Raw genomic sequence first — 15,749 nt, 5'->3', positions numbered from 1 at the left:
ATGAGATCATGATCCCCAGAAGGTTTTGGCCTCTGTTCTGGGTGTGAAAGGCCTGTGGGAGGCCTCCCATGCCCAGAATGGACATCTGGAGACCTGCGGCTGCTGCATCTGACCTCCAGTTTGGGCCTCCCATGCACAGAACAGATTGCCGGAAACCTGCAGTGTCCACTCCTGACCTCTGTTCTGAGTGTCAGAGGCCGGCAGGAGCTGGAGGCTGAAGGAGGTGGCCGCAGCTCTCCAGATGTCCATTCTGGGTGTGGAAGGCCTCCTGCAGGCCTCTGATGCCCAGAATGGAGGTCGGGAATGTCCATCGTGGCTCTCCAGAGGTCCCTTCTCAGTGGCAGAGGCTTTTTGCAAAATGGCAAAAAGACTTTGCAAACAGAGGGAAGGCTTTGATGTTTCAGCCCTTACCTCCATTTTCAAAGCCTTTTGTTGCAGAACTCATCCGCGACTCCATTTGCAGAGAACAGAGGTGCTTGAGCTGGGTAGTATTTCTTTATTGAGTCAGAAATGAAGCTGGAGCAAAGGGGTTACCTGGCTTCTCTTTATACCTGCCCAGGTGAATGGTGACCAATAGATTTAAACCTGGGCTTCCCGCCAGTGCAGGTGGCCAATGGATTTAAACCCTGGCTTCCCGCCAGAGCTGACCATGCCCTGGGGCTGTCAACGACTCGCTCTATTCAGGCTTTCCCGCCAAAGCGGTTATAGCCTGGAGCTGTCCAGCCCCCTGCTGTGCTGACATTTCCGTGTATGCTTTAAAGGCATACACTACACCCCTTCCCCCATAGTGAGGAATTACCCTCTGTCATTCTGTCTCCATAACTATATACACGTATTTACACTATACACAAAATTTACATATACAAGAGTTTACAATGTTATCCCTCGGTTGCTACTCCAACCCCCTAAGAACGCACATAGTCCGCGAGGTAGCTTGGAGACTTGTGTGGCCTGCTTGATCTTCTTGGGACTGGTTCACCTGGCGGTGTGGTGCTATGTCTAGGCTCTCTTCCTTGTTGTGAATGTTGTGGTGGATTGTGGTGTGTGTGTGTGTGTGTGTGTGTGTGTGTGTGTGTTGCAGTGCAGGATCCCATCCTCGTCGCCAGTGCAAAGTCGCATGGTTGAACGGAGAGACGGACACTTGAGCTGGGTAGTATTTCTTTATTGAGTCAGAAATGAAGCTGGAGCAAAGGGGTTACCTGGCGTCTCTTTATACCTGCCCAGGTGAATGGTGTCCAATAGATTTAAACCTGGGCTTCCCGCCAGTGCAGGTGGCCAATGGATTTAAACCCTGGCTTCCCGCCAGAGCTGACCATGCCCTGGGGCTGTCAACGACTCGCTCTATTCAGGCTTTCCCGCCAAAGCGGTTATAGCCTGGAGCTGTCCAGCCCCCTGCTGTACTGACATTTCCGTATATGCTTTAAAGGCATACACTACAAGAGGTACTATGAGATCACACAAGATCAGTAGCGTGAGATCTCGCACCACTGATCTTGCATGATCTTGCTGTACATTAGATCTCTATTCTCTGCGAATAGAGGGGAGGGGAAATAGGCAGAGTGAATGTTGCAGTGCCTCTGCAGTCATTCATAAGGGTGATCGACTGCCGTAGTGCAGCAACATTCATAATTTGGGGACTTTTTTGTAAACTATGGGGGGTGCTTATCACGTGAGTTTGAACATTTGTAATGATGTTTTCATATTAGCTTGGTTTAATAGAATTCTGCAGATTTAGAAGTCGATTGTTACTTTCTGGCAAAGGGCTAGTATCTTGCAAAAGAATTAGTAAAAGCAATAGCACTTAGACTTATATACCATCTCACAGTGCTTTATAGCACTCTCTGAGCTGTTTATATTATCAGAATAAGGTCCCCAACAATATGGGGCAATATTGTTAGGGGCAATACTGATCTTGGAAGGATGGGAGGATGAGTTAACCTTGAGCTGGTCAGGATGTAACTCCTGGCTGTGGGCAGAGTTAGCCTGCAATACTGCATGCTAGTAATTAGCCCTACTATTCAGGACAGAAAGTACTGCAAGGTACGGAAAGAGACTGAGTTGGCAAACTACAGAGAAAAGATGTTAGGGCTGGTAAGAAGTGTAAAACAAATAAAGAAACAGAAACTCAAAGGACTCATTAAAATATCTCAGTACACAAAATAGCATTATGTGCTGCCTGTTACAATTCTCAGTTTTGACATGTAAATATACATCTTGGTCTACACATATAAACAATTCACAGATAAACCCTAGAATATAGTGTGTTTTACTCTTAATTTATATTTCGATGCCACAGTAAGAATCTTTCCAAACACTAGTTTATTAGGAATAAACAGTACTCTGTTTTTTAGTTGCACCCATTTTAATCCTCCTGCCTATTGAAATAGGTCTTTACTGGGACATAGAAAGTTAAGCATATCATTTATTGATTATTTATTGTTAGATGATTAGTGCCAGCCATTGGCAGTTCCCCAAAAGGGTCATCAGATGGAGGCAAAGAGACTTCTTTGCTTCCACTGATGAGCCAAGGGTCCCAGACCCACAGCCCCATTGGCGAGAGAGTTTTATGGTCAAGGAGGGGCCATAAATACCTCTGCACGAGGGGCTGTTCTTTGTTCTGATTCTAGTTCTTGCTTCTAGTTCTATCTCTACTCCTAACCTCTATTTTAGTCATGTAATCCTAGCTTGTTTTGTTTTATTTTATTTCTCTCTCACATGCAGGCATGAATGCTTTCATGCCAAGTATTTCTTTCTCTTTGATCTATCATGAATAAAACTAATATGATTGCATCTCTGCGTGATGCCTTTGCTTGGAAGCTCCTTTAACGATTCACTCGTGAGAACCCCTCACAAGTTGGTAGCAGAGAGGATGGTTTAAAGGAAAGCTTCCAAGCTTGCAGAAGATTTGAAACTGAAATGGATGGCCGGAGATCCCAGATCGTGACCAGGAGTCATCAATCAAAGATGCCTACATCCAAGACTTCAGTCCCTGAAGCAACCTCAGCTGCAGATGAAAACGCGGATGGCCTTCATTCCGTCAGAGGATCCAGCAGAGCGTCCAGGACCCCTTCACATGCCTCTCTACAACTGAACGCCACAGAGGAGAGCATACAAGGTTTGCAGACTGTCCAAGATTGCTCAGATGCTGCAGAGACGGACCTGGCTGAAACCAAACGCCGCGTGAGTAAACTGACTGCACAGGAACGTGAAGAGCTGTTTAAAGAGATTTTTGCAATGCAAGGGAAGGGGGGGCAGCCCAGGGAACAGCAGAACCCCTGGTGAGCCTCTCCCTAGAGATCACGAGGCCCCCAAATATGGCGCCCGCCTCCTTTAGTGACCCCGGGACCCCAGGGCTTTTGGCGTGAACCCCCCCTCCCAGCCGTGAGCTACAGCTTCCGGGGGCAAGCGGAAACAAGATGGCTCCGCCCACGTGGTCTGGCACAGGAAACAAGATGGCGGCCCCCACTAAATCTAACAAAGACTTGATTTCTTTAAGTCTGGAAGGCCAGCAGTCCCTGGCATCCAGCCTGAATGACATGCAATTCCTGGCATCCGAGCAAGGCAGCATGCATATTCCTGATTTCTCCCCCCCACAAAGCCTAAAGTGCTATGATGGCGATGAGATCTGCCCAGCCGATACTAATACAAATACAAATGCAATTAAAACGGCCATCCAAGTCCTGACTACGGCCCTGGGGGCCAAGCAGACGTCGGGGGTGCCCACCCCCCCCAAGGCCTCCCATCCTCTCCCCAGGGCCCAACTGCCGGGGGGAATCCAGCCTGCAGCCTCCCAACAATCAACCCCTGCGGCCTCCCACCTTCTCTTCAGGTCTTCAGGACCAGCAATGGGCTCCTCAGGGCAAAACAGGCAATGATAAAAATCCATGTGGCTTTAATTCTCGGGAGGATCCATTGAAGCAAGTCCGAGCTGGTAAATCTGGGCTCCGCCCCCCCAATGCCTCATGGGAAGAAGGGAGAAACCCTGAACAACGCCCTCCCCCGGGTCACATGGTTCCCGGGCACGCCCATCTGGAGTCAATAAATAACCAAGAAAGGATTCCCTCCTCGACCACTAGAGGGACCCCTTTCACTGAAGGATTCACTTCAGGAGTAAGCATTTTTCCGCTTCCTTTTACATCAATGGACGTGTCAGATTTTTTTGAATATGGGTCTGAGTTCCTAGCTACAGACCTCCCTAGAGATTTTAAAAAACTACAGCTGGGGGGGGGGAAATTATAGCAGTTGGAGTAAAGATATACAGCTATATCTCTTAAAGAATGGGATTCTACAAATGGTTCGAAAACCACCCCCTCCCCCATGGGGACGTCAAGAAGAGCTGCGACACTTGCAGGCTTATTCTGCTCTACTCAGTTCCCTGGACAATAACTTGTTCCCTAGCATCCCAGCTGGTCTCAGAGCTGCTCAGGTCTGGGAACTGTTATTCAAATTATTCAACAGCGATACCATTGGTTCCATCACCAGATATACAACTGAGCTCTATACAACCAAACTGAAATTTGGTGCCAGCATGCCTGAACATCTTGCAAAATTAAAGGCACTCAGGGCAGAATTGATTTCCAGAGATTTTCCTGTGTCTGATGTGAGCATGCTCTCCATAATTTTTACTTCTCTAGACAGGAGTTGGAGCAATTTCATTGTTTCACTCGAAGCGGTCAAGAGGGAAGACATAAATCTGTCCTACCTCACAGGGAGACTGATTGAAGAAGATCGGAGAAGGAGAAATGCTGGAGAATACGCTAGAGTCACCACTCAGCAAGCCAGAAGGGGGCGCCACAACTCAGAGCAAATTAATGCTCTGCTTAAATGTTTCATCTGTGGCTCTGAGGAGCATCTCAAGAAAGACTGCCCCCATCAACATCAAGACCCTAAAAGTGGTCCCAATCAAGTAAGAGGCAAAGGGGGAGGAAGGGGGCGTGGCAGGGGCAAGGGAAATTCACTGCATACTTGTTCCCTCACCCCCACAACAAAGGCTGATAGCTCCACTGACTTATGGTTGCTGGACTCTGGAGCTTCTTCTCACATTACTAATATGAGCCAAGGTTTTAAAAGGTTAAAGAAAATTAACTCATCTGTCAAGGTTGCAAACGGTGATACTGCTTCAATTGTTGGGGAGGGTTTTGTTTCTGTACCTGGGCTTGGCAAAGTTGAGGGTGTCTTGCACGCTCCCTCCATAGCCAACAACCTTTTGAGCATCACCAAATTGTGTGACGATGACAAAGTGGAAGTCTTATTTCGCAAGGGGGGAGGTCATGTCACCTGGGACCAGAGGGTCATTGGAAATATTACCATAATAAATGGCTTACCATATTTTTCTCCCAAGCCACCACAGCCTGCCCCAAGGCTTTCCAAGGGCAGTGTGGGCAAGGAGCCTGAATCTCAGCAGGCACCTGCAGCACCACTCAAAGCAACCAGAGCCAAGAGAGTGTCAATGGGGAAGCCAATTCACAATAAGTGCGTCCACCTCATGCACAGAAGGCTAGGACATGCAAGCTTCCCTGTAGTTAAAAAGATGGGAGAATTTGCTGAGGGAGTCCAGCTCAAGGACTGTGACGTGTTTCTGGACTGTGCCATTTGCAAGAAAACAAAGAGGAAGGCTGCTCCTATACCAAAGGTGTCATCCCGTAAGACTCTATATCCGTACCAACTAGTACATGTTATAGCCTGGAGCTGTCCAGCCCCCTGCTGTACTGACATTTCCGTATTTGCTTTAAAGGCATACACTACAAGAGGTACTATGAGATCACACAAGATCAGTAGCGTGAGATCTCTCACCACTGATCTTGCATGATCTTGCTGTACATTAGATCTCTATTCTCTGCGAATAGAGGGGAGGGGAAATAGGCAGAGTGAATGTTGCAGTGCCTCTGCAGTCATTCATAAGGGTGATCGACTGCCGTAGTGCAGCAACATTCATAATTTGGGGACTTTTTTGTAAACTATGGGGGGTGCTTATCACGTGAGTTTGAACATTTGTAATGATGTTTTCATATTAGCTTGGTTTAATAGAATTCTGCAGATTTAGAAGTCGATTGTTACTTTCTGGCAAAGGGCTAGTATCTTGCAAAAGAATTAGTAAAAGCAATAGCACTTAGACTTATATACCATCTCACAGTGCTTTATAGCACTCTCTGAGCTGTTTATATTATCAGAATAAGGTCCCCAACAATATGGGGCAATATTGTTAGGGGCAATACTGATCTTGGAAGGATGGGAGGACTAGTACTTACATACATTCACTGGTCCCTGTCATTGGCTGGCAAGAAGGGGAATTGTTAGATGATTAGTGCCAGCCATTGGCAGTTCCCCAAAAGGGTCATCAGATGGAGGCAAAGAGACTTCTTTGCTTCCACTGATGAGCCAAGGGTCCCAGACCCACAGCCCCATTGGCGAGAGAGTTTTATGGTCAAGGAGGGGCCAAGACCCCCCATAAATACCTCTGCACGAGGGGCTGTTCTTTGTTCTGATTCTAGTTCTTGCTTCTAGTTCTATCTCTACTCCTAACCTCTATTTTAGTCATGTAATCCTAGCTTGTTTTGTTTTATTTTATTTCTCTCTCACATGCAGGCATGAATGCTTTCATGCCAAGTATTTCTTTCTCTTTGATCTATCATGAATAAAACTAATATGATTGCATCTCTGCGTGATGCCTTTGCTTGGAAGCTCCTTTAACGATTCACTCGTGAGAACCCCTCACATTTATTTATTAAGCAAATTTTTACAGCTGCCCAACTCACGTATACTATAGATAATTCCAGGCAGCTACCAATGATAAAATCTATAGATTTTCTGGTGTCAGAAGAATGTTTTACAAACGTGTAGAACATTCACATGGCTAGTTATGTGCCTAGTTATGTGCCTGCCTAGTTATTCATAACCGCTCAATATTCTTTTCAAGCTCTTTTTGGCAGAGTCATTGGCTGAATTGTGACAGGCCTGTCTTAGGACTTCTCTGATCTGTCCTATGTACAGTTGCTCTCTTCTGCATGGTAACTACTCAGCATGGCAGAAATTCAACAGCTCTGAAATATTGAAATTCTTACTCTTCTCAGAAAAAAAACGGCACCTCAATATATGGATATTACTTTGGAAGCAGCATAGAATAAGGATACTGGATCTATTATAATAATAATAGCTTGACAAAGATTGAACAGACTGATTAGAAGACTGTGTAGTTTTAAAAGCACATTGTAACATCATCTTTTATTCCTTTTATCTCTACAGAAGTTCAGAAGAGGGGGAGGAAGATGAAGAAGACTAATCCTACTTATCTAGAGCACTGTTTATTACTAAATATTACATTATTAAATACATTATTTGTTATCCACCTTTTTATTGTTATCCTTATCCTATTTCAGAATAGCCATTCTCCCATCTGGAGCAAATGCAGTTGTGTTGGGCTAAGGTTCTTATTACTCATGGCCCTAGTGGCTACCAATGATACAATCTATAGATTTCCTGGTGTCAGAAGAATGTTTTACAAATGTGTAGAACTTTCACATGGCATTTGTATATGGCAAGATTACCCTCGTATGTATGTATTCATTTATTTATTGCATCTCTACAAAATTTTCAATAATATTTTCAGCTTCCCAAATGCAGAATACAGTATCAGATCTTTTTATATCTGTAACTAAAAGTATGACTATAAAGTATAACATAAAAAAGTAGCAGGAAGTGAAATAAGACAGTGTGATTAAATCCACAACATTTGCAGTACAAAATGAAAATGTAACATATTAAAAAGACTGGGGAATATAACAATATTGATTTGATGGCAAAATAGAAAAATTAGCTGTATAAGTCTATTCTCTTTTTTTAGTGAAAACATTCTATTTTCCTCACTTCATTTTCAGGAGTATCTGAAAACAACATTTGAGAAAGCTTTCATAGTTCTAACTGAGAGATGTGAGAATATAAACTCTTTCTAAAATGTTGGTCATAGATGTTGAGCCCATTCCAATTGTGGCAGAAGTGGATGATTACAGATCCTAGTAATCCGATTTGCTGGCAATGATGGGGAAGTTTGGCAAGTCCTTGTCTGAGTACCTGGGATTATTTCTTTTATTAGGAAAAGCAACCCTTTCAAGGGGGCAGCAGAGCTGGCAAAGTCCATTGTTCAAACTAGGAATCTCAAGACAATAAGTCTCACTGAAGATGGAAGGATGACGTTTGGCCAGAGTTGACTCCAGAGACTGCCTGGAGAAATCCAGAACTCTAGATGATAGGCTTAAGATACAGAAGGATCTCGACAGACTTGAACATTGGGCACTATCTAACAAAATGAAATTCAGTGGTGGAAAAAGTAAGGTTGCTCACTTAGGCAAGAAAAACCAAATGCACAGGTATAGTATAGGTCGGGTAGGCAACCTTGGCTCTTTTGTGACCCATAGACTTCAACTCCCAGAATTCCTGAACAAGCATGGCTGGCTCAGGAATTCTGGGAGTTGAAGTCCACGAGTCACAAAAGAGCCAAAGTTGCTTACCCTTGGTATAGGTGGTACCTTGCTCAATAGTAGCAACTGTGACCGGGATCTTGGAGTCCTAGTGGACAATCACTTAAATATGAGCCAGGAGTGTGATGCAGCTGCCAAAAAAGCCAACTCAGTGCTAAGCTGCATTAACAAAAGGATTTAATCAAGATAACGTGAAGTGTTTATACCACTTATGTAAAAAATGTGGTAAAAAATGTAAAAATGTAATGTAAAAATATGCTGAGACTAGAGAAGAGCAACAAAGATGATTAGGGGGCTGGCGGCTAAAAAGTACAAGGAATGGTTGCTGGAATTGGGTATGTCAAATTTAATGAAGAGAAGGACGAGGGGTGACATGATAGCAGTGTTTCAATATCTCAGGGGTTGCCACATAGAAGAGGGAGTCAACATCTTCTCCAAAGCACCTGAAGGCAGGACAAGAAGCAATGGATGGAAACTAACCAGAGAGAACCAACCTAGAACTAAGGAGAAATTTCCTGACAGAACAATTAATCAGTGGAACAACCTGCCTCCAGAAGTTGTGAAAGCTCCAACACTGGAAGTTTTTAAAAAGAGACTGGATAGCCATTTGTCTGAAATGGTATAGGGTTTCCTGCACAAGCAGAGGGTTGGACTAGATGATCGCTAAGATCCCTTCCAACTGTTAGGTCCCAGTTCGTTACGTGAACTTGAGATATCATATCAATCTAATCAGATAAGCCAAGTGGAGACTTCTTGATCAAGCAGCACTTTATTTGATCAAATTAAGCAGCTGGGTGGCCAATAACCTGGAACGCTGGCAGAGTTACGTCCAGAAGTGCCTCACCTTAGAAAGTTGGTAGTATTGCTTTATAATCTTTGTTAGCCAATGAAAATCAGTCAACAGAGCCATTACATCATAAGAAAGACATCAATCATTCCTGTACACTCCCTTATTCCCTCCTTCAGTATATCGCAACCATGTACATGTTTCCCACGTTTGCATGAGATTTCCCTGGTGCAAAAGCCAATTACCAAAAGCAAGAAAGCAACAGTTAGACTAAACAATTTCCCTTTGCTCCAGAACCCTTCATTCCCCCCTTTAATTTTGTAACAGAATGCTTTCTGTTACTTGGTGGCCAATGATGTATATTCCTTTGTTATTGCAGTGATAATCAGGACCTTGGCTGGCTTACTGGGTTTATCACTACTTACAGAGTATGCTATGAACTTCATCCCCAAGATGGTTGAAGTAACTCTTCTTTGGATAACAGGAATCAAAGATGGCAAAACCAAAAGACCTCTAAATGCTAACATAACCGAAAAATGTTCCCTTTGCCAATCACCAAAGATCTCTCCAAACCAGCTTGTGTCCATGGCAGTTGTCCAGGTTGCTGAAGAAGCTGGGTGTATTTCTTCCACACACACAGGCAGCAACATGTAAAAAGGAAAGCCATAACCCACCCACCCCTTGTTTTCTTTTGTAGTGTTATTTTAACCAATTAATTTTCTTTATCTTTCTGTACATATATTTCTCACCTTGAGCTAATGGAGGTTCCTGCACATGCATAGTGTAGAGAAGCAAAATAGCGTGTTATTCTAAATGCCCTTGATTTGTAATTATTTCTAATACAGCTTGCAATCTAAAAATTCTATTAAGCATATAAACAAGAGTCCTATAACTTATACATTCCATCTTCTTGCCACATAATAGGTCCGTTTGGGGCAGTTCAGTTGAGGGAGGCATCTGTTAGATTGATCCATAAGATAGACAATTGGGGAATGTTTGCCATGGGAGTTTGGGGTTAGGCCAAATCAGTAGTAATCCACCGAAAGGATACTGAGGTGCTCACCTACAAAAAATGTTCACACCTAAGTCTCCCTAAGGTTTTTACTAGAACCTTCTCTTTTTAAAACAGAGGCCTCCCACTATGGAAGTGGTCAGAATCTACATGTTGGGTCTATTGGTGGCTTTTCCAGTGAGATTTTGAATAGTCAGGGCAGTAAAATATATTTCATGTGCTTTTAAAGGCCATTGTTCACCCATGCTAGTACCCACACACATATAACAGTTAGTCACATTTAGAGATGAAGCAATTCTTTTTGTCCAGATCAATAAAAAGATTATTTGATATTGAGTGAATTTCAATTGTTGTTTCCAGTTCATCGTAAAAAGAATCTGGGACGGTGGTATAATATTATCACGTTGAACCCATATTTGTGTCTGGTTCAACTGATACCTGGTCCAAATGATGCTGAGAAGTCTGCTGGTCTGATTATCTCAAAGCACACATGGTTGCAGGAATCAGCATTGCACTGAGAAGTGCTGACTCCTTTAATCATACTGAATGTTCCTTTGATTGTTTCAGGTTGGGTAGGATGTATTAACATATTTTGCATTAAATGAGTAAGCCTGTCTTCCTTTTATAATACATTTAGCTTTAGTAGAAGGGAGAGCTCAGTTGTCATTGGTTACATTATCTATCAAGTCAGTCACATTGCTTTCTTTTTCCACACACACAATCATTGGCAATCAGCCCAAAAGCTTTAAGCAAAAAGGGACACATTTGCAGGCAAAAAGGGAAGGGAGACGGGATGTTACAGATTCTGCATTTCTAAGCTCTGAACACAAACTGCAGCAGGGAAATGAAATGACACATTTGCCACAAGGAGAAGCCATGCTAAATAAGTTAACTTTGTTCTTTGTCCCTGAGCAAAATTAGAACAGAAGTCAAAAAACTACAATCTCAGACTTCACCGACCCCCCTTCCTTCTTTCCCTCCGCCTTCCAGGCCAGAGTTAAGCAGAGAGAGAAAAAACTTTTTAAATGATCAACTCTAAATCTCCCCCAAGCCAGTAACAAGCAAGCTGAACAAATTTTTTTAAAAAATTGCACAGGGACCTTGGCCCCTTTTGAATTTCTATCACTTACAGCATTCTTTCAACAAAATCATTTTCTCTTTTCAGATTCTCATGCAAACACCTTTGACTTAGTTCACAACAACAAAATCTGCAATTTACTGTTTCTTCCACAGCCTGGGGTGGCGTGGGGAACTCTGTCACACACACACATTTGCACATCAGCATACTAACACATTCACTTCCATTCAAACTGCTTGCATACACAATTTCACATACAGATATTTCATTTTCATGCTTTTTCCAGGCAAACCATTTATTTTTAAATAAGGCCTTTTTGTCTGTTATTATCAGAGGGTTTTGTCCCTCTCCCAAGATACATATATACACAGATATCATTAAGATAACATTTCCAGGCCTATTGCTTGTCCCACAAGAAGTGAGAAAAATCAAGAGGTGATTCCAGTCAAAATGTGATATTGGGCTCTGAACCATCTCTTATTTTTCTCACCATTCCAAGCCCAAACTTAATTTTTTGGATGGCCAAATATTTAAAACTCATCAATTTGGAGTTTGAGGCCAAAGCAGTCTCACTTTTAATCTTTCTCCAAAAAGGGAGGGGAACATTTATGGTTGCTTCCAATTTTCCCCCAGCAAATTCAAAGGAGAAAACTACAGAGACCAGCACCCTCTCTTCACATCTGACAATAAGGATGATTTCCAAGGGCAGTAGATGGCGCCATTGTCTAACAGGAAAAAAAAATGTCTGTTCAAAGAGCCAGAATAGAGAGAAAAAAACCTTAGTCTTTGAATTTTTCTTTTCTTTTCTTTAGTGGCTAGATTTCTTAAAAGGATAAGCTAGCCAAAATTTTTGCAACATTGCTTTCTTGAAGAGTATTTGTACTGCCACAATTTCAGTGCATTCCAATGGACTAACATGCAACCTACTGAAAAAAAAGCTCCTTTTCCTTTGTCTTGCCTGTTCCCCATGTTGTTTTCTCCTGTCTTGTCCTTTAAGGGTTTCTTGGTCTTTTTATCAAGATCAAGGCTAGCTAGGGCCCCCTTTGTATCTCGGACAAGACCCTGCTTGATACCAGCCTGAAATGCAACAAGCACCCTCCCTATCGCTTCGGAGCAGACCTCTAATTTCTCCATCTCATTCTTTCATTCATGCAAACAGCACTCCCCACCTCCCCCTAATTCCAGAGTGTTTTTTTCTTTATTTTTCTTTTTAAAAAGTTTTATTGATTTTCCAGTTTTACATTTAAATATTTTAAAAACACCATGGCGGCTGAGTTAATAAATAATTTTATAACATACAAATATCTTTAGTACATGTCTCAAACTATTACATTAAATATTTCTTCTCTTTTCCCCTTAGTGTTTACTGTTTGTTTAAATTAATACAATTCTTATTATATTGATTAAATAAAAATAACTTTCTTACATTTATCAATGATTTTTAATTTGTAAATATCCTAGTTATTTTAACAATCTTTATAGACTATCAATGTCCTAATTAGTTTTCCCAATTTTTAGTTTGAACAATATTCTAGTTGTATTAGTTTCTCTATTGCACTCAACTCATTGACTATACACTTATTCCATTCATAACCAGATTGTTTTAATCCATAGAGGCTTTTCTTTAACTTCCAACAATCATTGTCTATATCATTGGTCAATCCTGGTGGTGTTTTTAAATACAGTGAATGGTGTATTGTAATGGAGCATGTAGGTATGCAGTTTCCACATCTACATGGTTTACTGTATATTGGTTTTTAGCCGCCCACACTAAAGCTGCTCTTAAAGTAGCTGCCCTCAAACTGGGTGAAAACACCTCATCATAGTCCTCGGTGGTTTGAGCAAAACCTTGTGCAACCAAACGTGCCTTATGGGTAACAGTCCCATCTACACCCTTCTTTACCTTGTATATCCATTTGCAACCTATTGCATGCTCACCAGGTGGCAGTTTTGCTTTTTCGTAGACCTTTAGATCCTACAAAGACTTTAACTCCCTATTCATCGCAGCTTTCCATGCTTTCTGTTCCTTTTCAGGATACAATCTAATTTCATCATAATTAGAAGGCACAGACAATGAAGGGTACTGAGAGCAGTAAGAGTCACACAGTAACCACAAGAGACACTGAGTTGTGATAAACAGAAAAATATTTTACTTTGTGATTGAAAACAAAGCACGGTCAAAAATAAACAGTCCAGGTCATACACAATAGTAACAGTCCAAGTAGTAATCCAAATACAAAGTCTTCTTATCGGTCCAGAGGTCAAAAACACAGTTGTTCAAGTTTAACACAGTAGTGAACCAACAATAGCAGTTACAGAGTAACTAACAGTGAAAAAACAGCGATAGCAGAGAGAGAGAAGCTACGTTCCTAGTTCCCTCTTATGGCCATCCAAAAACTTACACACCCATTAGCCAATTACCACCTTAAAGTTACAACATCATGGTTTATATATTTCCAACCCAACTAGATAGGCTATCACCATATGCCTAACAGTAATCAAAGGTTGGGTTCGTATATCTAGGCTGACATCTTGTTCTTTTCTGTAGCTTCTTATTTCACCAGTAGCTATAAGAATAGTTCCATAAATTGCTTTCAATATAAAGAGAATCTGTTCCTGATCTTCATCCATGTTCTCTTAGTAGAGTGTTAAGTTAAAAGCTTTACAGACACGGAATGATTTTGTCATATAGAACACAGCTGGGCTTCTCAAAGTTGATATCTGTCAAGGTTGCAGTCTTGTCTATAGCCTTTGCTTCCAGCCAAGTCTCTTTTAGGCAATATCAAGCTGTACTGTCAGGTTTAGCCACAAGATATCACCCGTACCATTTAGCTCCTTTTTTCTTCTGGGTGCACTGGAAGCTCCAATTAGTATGTCGCGACATGGCAGTTCCTGGGGATTCAAGCAAGCTCTGCAGCTCCAACTGATCTCCTCCAGGTATGTGCGGCTCTGTTTTAACTGGTTCCCTCCCCCACTCCAATTAGCTAGGGCTCATGTACCACCAGTCAGATGCTCGCATACCACTGGCGGTACACGTACAATGGGTTGAAAAGCTGTACTATAGAGCAGCAGTCTTCAAATTTGGCCCTTTTATGACTCATGGACTTGAACTCCCAGAATTCCTCAGCTAGCATGCCTCAGCTAGCAATCATAAACAATCATATACTAACAACTATAAACTCTAAAATCCATCACTCTCTAGCTTATAAAGGATAAAACAAACCTTAATAATATTAAATATGTATAAAAAGAAACTAAGATAAGAAAAGAAAAAAACAACGAAAGAAGACTCATTCAAATGCTACATAAAACTTCTTAACCCTATACTTGATCTGGATAAACTCAATCCATTTTCTCCATTCCATAATATAGTGTTCTTGCGAGTGATCTTTCAAATAAACCGAAATCTTCGCCATCTCTGCCAGGTCGGAAACCTTTAAAGTCCACTCTTCTATGGTCGGCAGTTCCTCTTTCTTCCAATATTGGCCTATCAAAAGTCTTGCTGCCGTAATTAAGTTCAACATCAACTTAGTGTCCACAACTGTAGCGTCTGCAATTATTCCCAACAAAAAAAGTTGCGGACAAAACTTTATCCTCTGTTTAAAAATCTTCTGCATATTCCACCAGACTTTTATCCAAAAAGCCTTAACCTTCTTACATGTCCACCATATGTGAAAATATGTTGCATCTTCATCTCCGCACCTCCAACATTTAGGCTGATAATTCGGATACATACTTGCAAGCTTTTTAGGATCTAAATGCCATCTATAAAACATTTTGTAAAAGTTCTCCCTTAGATTTTGAGCTTGAGTGAATTTTACGTTCCTCACCCAAATCTTTTCCCAAGTGTCCATTGTGATAACTTCCTGAATGTTTTGGGCCCATTTTATCATACAATCCTTAACAAGCTCTGTTTCTGAGTCAATCTCTATCAATGCAAGACATATCCGTTTGATATGTGCTGGTCCCTGATTTCTAATTTGCTTTATCAAATTTTCATCAGTCACTGTAAATCCATTTTTCTGATCTTCTTTCCACCTGGCCCGTAACTGAGTATATTGAAACCAATTTTGAACAACCTTCTCATCTCGCAAGAGGCTATATGATTTCAAACACCAAACATTTCTTTCCAAGCTAAGGATCTCCTTGTACGTAGTCACATCATGTTTGAAGCCAGCATGTATATTTTCTATTGCGTGTTTTGGAATTGCCCACAATGGTATCTTACAACTTAACTTATGTCTATACTTCTTCCAAACTCTCAGCAATGCCTGTCTTAAAATATGCACCCTAAACACGTTGTCTACCTTCTTATCATACAACAAATATGCATGCCAGCCAAACAACAAATCATGGCCCTCAAGATTTAATAACCTCCCTTGCGTCAAGTTAATCCAA

General features: G+C 41.8%; 1 protein-coding gene across 1 annotated transcript in view; it reads left to right on the top strand.

The window, feature by feature from the left end:
- LOC310649710 (uncharacterized protein) overlaps positions 1-15,749 on the top strand; it is a 629,251-nt gene that overhangs the window by 384,831 nt on the left and 228,671 nt on the right. The window lies entirely within an intron of this gene.

The sequence above is a fragment of the Vipera ursinii genome (genome assembly GCF_947247035.1).
Source record: "Vipera ursinii genome assembly, chromosome: Z".
Classification (NCBI taxonomy): domain Eukaryota; kingdom Metazoa; phylum Chordata; class Lepidosauria; order Squamata; family Viperidae; genus Vipera; species Vipera ursinii.
This window is presented reverse-complemented; position numbering and strand designations above follow the sequence as displayed.